General features: G+C 52.3%; 1 pseudogene; it reads right to left on the minus strand.

Annotated features, from left to right (window-relative positions):
- Positions 1-1,046: 1,046 nt before the first annotated feature.
- LOC123825054 lies at positions 1,047-7,139 on the minus strand (annotated as a pseudogene).
- Between the last annotated feature and the right edge of the window lie 369 nt (positions 7,140-7,508).

Here is a 7,508-nt window from a genome sequence, read left to right on the forward strand (position 1 = left end):
CTCTTGTTTGTTTTCTTGGTCTGTCTGTTCTTTGGTTGATGCCCTCTGTGCCGTTGTTCATGTCATTCACTTAATTTTTCAACCTCAGAAGTTATGGGATTTATTTTATGATTTCTGCCTTGTTGAATTTGCTATTTGGTCCATGTGAAGGTTTCCTGATTTTATTGAATTGTGTTTTGGTTTTTGTCTTTAGTTCATTGAGTTTCTTTTGAATGATCTGTTGGGTAAATTGCAGTTTCCAGGGCTTTGGTTCAGTATTGAGGTTCTTTTTTAAGAAAAAGATTTTATTTATTTATTTGAGGGAGGGTAAGAGAGGAGAAAGAGAAACATCAATGTGTGGTTGCTTCTCATGCACCTCCCACTGGGGGCGTGGCCCACAACCCAGGCGTGTGCCCTGACCGGGAATTGAAGCAGCGACCCTTTGATTTGCAGTCAGGTTCTCAGTACACGGAACCACACTAGTCAGGTGTGAGGCGCTATTGTGATCTTTGGTGATGGCAGAGATTGATTCTTCCTGATCTTTGGAGTGCTGTGTTCTCTTTAAGCATTTGACATTGCAGTCACCTCCTGCAAGCTTGACCAGCTGCCCTCAGGGAAGAGATGTTTTCTGTTGGTTCTGTGTGTGTTCTGGGGCTTCTGGGACCTTGTGTGGATGCACTGGCTTCGTGCTTCTGGCTCCCTCTTGTGGCAAGATTCCCAGATTGTGGGTCTTGTCCCCATCTTTGTGGATCTGGCCAGTTGTTGGTAAACTGCCTTTTAGTTTATTTTTGAAAAAATTTTAAAGAGCCCTGACGTTTACAGACACGGGCCTCAGCCACCCATGCCAGATGGCCATCTTCAAGGTCCAGCTGACCTCAGTCCAGTGTCAGGATTCCTCCTTGCTCTCATGAGGGGATCAGAGGCAAATTAGTGTCCTCAGGGGATCACTGGAAGGGTGCCTGGACGATAAGCACAGGGCTTATCGTCTAGGCAACAGTGCGTGGTGCTCCACACCGGCCAGCTCCAGGCGAGCTACACGGGGCCCTCCAGGCCGGCAGGGGCTGGGCTTAGCGCTGGGACAGGCACGGGCCTCTGGCCAGGCAGTTGGGCAGCGAGTGGCTGGGCGAGGTGATGGGAGTCCTGGGTGCAGAAACAGTGACGGTGGAAACCGTGGTGGCAGCGCTGGATCTTGGAGAGGCGGTGGCTGCAGGTGAAACATTTGGAGCAGAGGGGACAGGGCAAGCGTTTCTTCGCGGTGTGTTTGGTGGTGGCGGGCAGCTGTTCAGAGCTCGCGGACTTTTTGTAGCATCCTGGCCTGTGCAGGCAGAGGGCGCTCACCCAGGTCCGGTTGCAGGGCGACGTGAGGGGCGAAGACTTGTGGGAGCTTTGCCTCAGCCCGGGAAGGGAGTGTGGTGGCCCTTGGCGGCGCAGGGCAGGTACAGTGCTGGGACCCAGTGAAGGAGGGACCAGGAGGACCAGACACCCTGCGCACCCTCAGGCCGTTGGTGGGGCCAGCGCTGTAGGCTCATTCGGACGTACAGGAGGAGAGGGTCCTGAGCACGTTGGGTCGAAGTAATCCACGCAGATCACCGCCTCCCACTGCTCCATAAAGATGCACTGCTGGGACTCGGTGCATCTGATGGAGGGGGAGAAAGAGGAGGCCACAGGAGAGAGGGTGGTGGCGGCTCTCACTCCCCTCAGGAGCAAGTACACCCAGGAATAAGGCAAATGCTTCTGAAAAAAACAAAACAAAACAAAACGGTGTTGTCTGGGAGCTGTTTGACAAACACACCACCTGACCGTCATTTCAAACACCAGTTGCTCTTTCAGTCTCATGGAGTTTCTGGAGAAAACACACCAAGTCCCTCATCTCATGCACAGAGAAGTTCTTGATGGGACCACGCAGTGTTTTTCATGATTGTTTTGTGTTAATTCTCCCAAAATAGTCTTTTACAATGAAATTTATTGGGGTGATATTAGTATATACACAAGTATCAGCGCTGGCCGGTGTGGCTCAATGGGGTGAGCGCCAGCCTGCAAACCAAAGGGTCCCCTGCTCCATTCTTGGTCAGGGCGCATGGCTGGGTCTCAGGCCAGGGCCCAGGCAGATGGCAACAAATCTGTATTTCTGTGGCATGTGGATGTTTCTCTCCCTCTTTCCCTTCCCCTCTCTAAAAAATAATAAATAAAATCTTAAAAATACTACAGAGATTTCAAGCACACATTTCTATGTTTCATCATCTGTATATAGCATCGTGTTCACCTTCCCAAGTCAAATCGCTCACCAGCATATATTTCATTGTCTTCACCCTCTTCTGTCTCACTCTGACCCCTTCCCCCTGGTGAGCACCATTCCTTTCTCTGTGTCCATCCATCCAAACAAGTCCTGATATTTATCATTTTAACCAGGTGTTTAAGACAGATTTGTTATCTGACCCAGTAACATGCACAATCAGAGAATGTGGAAAATGAAAACGAGAAAAGTGTTTTATAGGGAAGTGGACCAGAGATGGAGGGTGAGCCCAGGAGTGAATCTGAACCTGTGATGTGGGCTGAGCCCCAGGTCATGGGGTTGAGAACAGCTGGGCCAGTCAAGGAAGGTCAGCAGTGCAGTGAGGTGAGACGCCCACAGTCTAACTGTGGAGAAGCCTCTGCAGCACCAGCCCTGCCTCTCCCTGCACGGGAACCACGCCCACACCCTCCACATTCTCAGCAGACTCTTTCCCATGGGCACCCACAGTTCCCTCCAGAGCTTCTTGGGATCATCAGACTCTTCTCCAGGCTCTACCTAACTGAATGATGGGTTTGTTGTCCCCTGTGTTCAGCTGCTGGCTGCATCGTGGGGTCCTCTCTCACCATGCCAAGCTTCCCACAGCAGCACCCCGAGGACCACTAGGATCAAGCCAGACACACCCAAGTGGATGAGGTTCCCCACTGTGTAGTCTTGGGGTTGATATGCTAGGAATTGTGGGTGAAGAGGTCACAGAAGTTAGGACAGACTCAGATCATCCCAGTCCCCTTGTATGTCCACCAGGGCACCTGCATCTGATGGACCCATTTTGATGCTCTGAGCACAGCCCCATAAGTGAGAATTTCCCCTACTCTCTACTCTTGGAATCTGAGTTGTTTTCCCATCATCCCAGGGGATCAGCTACTCCAGAGGGAAAGAAAACCAATAGGATACGAAAGAGGAGATGTAGGATTTTTTTAGGTCATCTCTTTACTTATTTTTAATGTGTCTCTGAAACTAATGGTACCCATCTCGATTCCCTGAGGTGACATCTCTGGGATCTGCTCTTGCATAGCTTCAGAAAGCTCAGATGCACAAGTGGGACTTCAATTTGTCCTGAATGTCAGGACATGAAGGAGTGGTGGGTGAATGTACATTTTCATTGCTCCACTTCACCTAGGTCCTTCTGTTCCTTACTCGGGAACATAATTTCCCTGTCTCATTCCTGTCTTCTTTCTATCGGTCTTTCTTTTTTAAACAATACATAATTGACTATGTACAACACAGTAATTTTTGGTATTGAGAATTAGCAAAGTTAACATAACCTCTAAGTGTTTATTCAGTTTGTAATCTAATTGGAAGATTGGTAAAAAAAAACTCGTGAAAAGAGAAATAAGAAAATATCTTCAGATGCACACCTGCATGAAAATACAGATCTCTAAGATCACAGACAGGCTCTGAGGATGTGACAAATGAAATCACAGGCAATACAGGGAACTCTGGGAGGGCGAAGGGGACACAGACAGGAGTTCTGATGGAAGGTGTTTTGGAGGATGACCTGACCCAGCTGACCACCTGGTGCTCATGGAAACGGAGCAGAAACACTGCTGTCCTCCCACACCCATGTGTTGACAGTGGTCCCCCATGGAGACAGGACAAGCTCAGAGTGGACTCATGTTCTTTCTCCCACAGGGATTCTCTGGCATCAAAATTGTAAACTAATTGAGGTTTTTCAAATCCTGGATTGGATCTGCTCTGATGGATGGGAGAACTGAGTCCCAGATACAGGTAGGAGTTTGTCACTGGGGTTCACTTCAAGGGGGCTGAGCTAACTCCACTTGGGTTTAGACTGTCAGAAAATCCCCTTCACTGTGTCCCATAAAGGAGAGGCCTCCCTCAGTCTGTGTCCTACGTGGGATTTATTCCTCACAGACCAGGACATCCCGGGGGCCTTGAATCAGCAACACAGACAGAGGCAGGTGTGGCTCCTGCTCTTTTCTCCCCATCTGAGCTGGGCAAATTCCCCTTCATATATTTCCTCCCCACTGATAACATGGGATGTAGTGACCTCACTGCCTATTGAGACATGTGGCCCCTTCCATATGTCTCCACCTTTATCCCCAGGACATTAAGAAACAAGCCCTTCTGGAACTATTTGATATGTTGAAATATAAAGTGAGAAAGTAGCAGACCCTAGGGGAGTCTGTGTCTCCTCTAGGCAAAGGGGACTCTGCTACCCAGCAGACATATAGTTTGTCCCTGTGGAGGAGGATCTGCAGACCCCAGCTGCCTCATGACACAGGAACCAGGGGAGGCTGTGGGTGTCCCTGCCTCCTCATGTCTCCTGTAGTCCAATAGATGTCCCCCAAATGTTGTCCCTTCACACACTTCAGTCTGCTCCCTGCACACACCAGCACTGGATGGACCCTCAGGTGGGGTGAGGCATGGAGAGCATGGGGGAGTCTCCTCCTTCTGCATCTCTCTATGGGGTGGGATTACCCCTATTGATGACCTCACTGTTTCACCCTCCTTCCCATCCCAGCCCAGAGCTGTCCTGAAACAGTCTGCTCCCTCAATGGACATGGGGTGGGAGTCCCTCACCTGAGACCAGGAGCTTCAGGGGATCACTGGGCTGTGACAGCTGGAAGGGGGAGGAGCTGTTTGAGCTATAGCACCTGTAGGTCCCATTGTGGTGTGAGGTCATAGGGCTGATGGTGAAGTTGGCCTGAGAAGGGGCAGCCATGTCCTGCAGATGAAGCTGCTGTGGAGGATCCAGGGACCCCACCCTGTGCAGGTGGAAGGTGTTAGTCTTGATCTCAGAGTGACACTGCAGGGTCATGTTTGCTTCCCAGGGCACTGCGACCCTGGATGTGCTGAGAGTGAGGGTTTCCAGGACATTCCTGGGGAGACAAGGGCTGTGATGTGTAGGAGGTCACCCCTCCCCCCATGCCCTTGACCCTGAGCTGAGCGTCTGTGTCCTCCTCCTTCCCCAGTTACACTCTATGTCCCCTCTCAGCTCCCCTCAGTCCCTATGAGTGGGCATCTTTTATCTTCATGCCCCTCACTCCATTTTTCTCCCCCCCCCCCAGAGGTCCGCCCCTTTAAGCCTTTGGTCCAGGACCCACACCTGGACCCCATCACCACCAAGGTGACCCAGGGCCAGAGTCCTGAGCAGACAGTCAGAAAAGGGGGCAAGGAAGGCTTCTTACCTGCAATCAGGATGTCCAGGGGGGTCACTGGGGGCTGACCATGCATAGGAGAGGTTGTGTCCACTGTAGCACCTATAGTAGCTCCCATGAGCGAGATTCACAGGACCAGGGGGAAGTCAGGGTTGTGCTGCCCAGGGAGGTGCTGGGGGGTATGGGCCCCTCACCCTTGGTCAGAACAAATCTGTCAAAGTGGGGATCCGTGTGACACTGGAGGGTCAGGTTGTCTCCAGGCAACAGCAGGGAGCCTGCCTGAGCCAAGAGGGAGGGCTCCCTGTACACACCTGGGGAGAAGGGTCATTGCCACCCAGGGGACACACATACCCACTACCCACTGGGGTTGCAGGAAGAGCTGTCATTTGTGCCTTCCTAAGTCTCCTCCCTGTGGTTCTGTTTCATAAACCCAAATCACTGACCCCCACATCCCCCAGGGCTTTACTAGGCACAAGGTTTAGATCAGTATTTGGGGACAGGAAAGAATTGAAGCCAAGTGTGGGACACATCACCTGTGACCTCGATGTGCAGAGGGTCACTGGGCTGTGACCACACATTGGGGTTGTAGCTGGAGGAACCATAGCATCTGTAGGTGCCCCCATGGGAGGAGCTCACGGGGCCCACAGGGAAGACAGCCAGTGACCTGCTATGTTAGGAACACCATTCTGATTTCCTGTGTTGGGGCAGCTCAGCCCCTCCCTTCTTCAGCAGGTAGAAAGGGCCTGATGTGAACTGTGAGCTGCACAAGAGGGACACATTCCCTCCTGAGTTCACCACTGGGCCTGGGTAGGCTGAGAGGAAGGGTGCACTGAACATTCCTCAGGGAGAAGGAGGATGTGAGTTAAAGGGGACCATCACCCCACATTCCCCAGGTGTGGGCTGTGAGGGGTGAGGCCTCCTAAAACCTCACTCTGTCCCTTTCATCCTCTCAGGAGGAGCCCACAGTGGGGAGGAGACCCGGGTTCCCCCTTACCTGTCACCACCAGGAGCAGAGGCTCACTCCTCTCAGACAGCATGCCCCCAGTGCTGTATGCACACTGGTACAGCTCTGCATACTGTGAGCTCATGGACTGAATGGGGAACCTGGTCTTGTTGCTGGGGGACTGTGGGAGGCTTGTTTCCCAGAGCTGAGAGCTCCTCTCTTTGTACAGAAGGCAGCCATCTGCCTGCAGAGACCCCTGACACCAGATGGTCACAGGGCTTCCTTTGCTGACCCTGGAGCCTGGGTCAGTCCACATGGAGGGTTTAGGGGGAACTCCTGGAAAGGAATCAGACCTGCAGTGTCAAGGGGTGCGTTGTCCCTTCACTTTCCCAGCTGTCACTCCAAGATCCCTTCCATGCTGGTCACCATAAGCCCAGACCCACTGCGTGTCCCCCAGCTGCCAATGGGCATCATTGTGCAGAAGCAGGATTTCTGGGGGAGGACTCACCTGCCTGGACTTTGTCCAATGGGCCCCAACGCAGCCCCTAAAGAGAGTGCAAGTGAGAACAGTCCCCCACCCACACACAATAGCTCCAGGCCTGGTGTGGACTCCTGAACACAGGGGTCAGACCTGGAACTGAGCCACCTCTCCTTGCCACAGGAATTCTGTCCCCACTAAGCCTGCTTAGTCCTGGGGTCTTTGGAATCAGGCACTGGGAGATGAGGAGGTCGCACCTCTCCTCTTTCCCCCAAGCTCACCGAGACAGAGAAGGACAGTGAAGGTCGGGTTCATGGTGCTTCCTGCCATGGTCACCAGTGTGCAGACGATGTATAAATTCACTGGCAGCACAGAGTAATGAATGGGGTGTATGGGGCCCTGGCTCCATGTGACAGGTAATGGGTTCCTCATCAGTGGCCTGGCAGGAAGGAAAGTAGCTCCTCTGTGAAAGATGGGCCAGACGAGGCATCAGGCTCTGGAGATTTCGGCCTGATCTGAGTCTCAGCAGACCCCACAGGCTCTGCACCCACCTCATGTGACACCCAAATCCAGAGGGTGACCCCTGTCCTGGAACATGAAGATAGAGGACACCAGGCAGGACTCAGGAACAGCCCAATTTTTGTTCTAGTTCTGATTCTGCCTTTTCTTGAACTTTGTGTCCTTGGGTAAGTCACTTCC

Source organism: Phyllostomus hastatus, unplaced genomic scaffold, assembly GCF_019186645.2.
Source record: "Phyllostomus hastatus isolate PE091 unplaced genomic scaffold, TTU_PhHast_1.1 phas_contig_125, whole genome shotgun sequence".
NCBI lineage: Eukaryota > Metazoa > Chordata > Mammalia > Chiroptera > Phyllostomidae > Phyllostomus > Phyllostomus hastatus.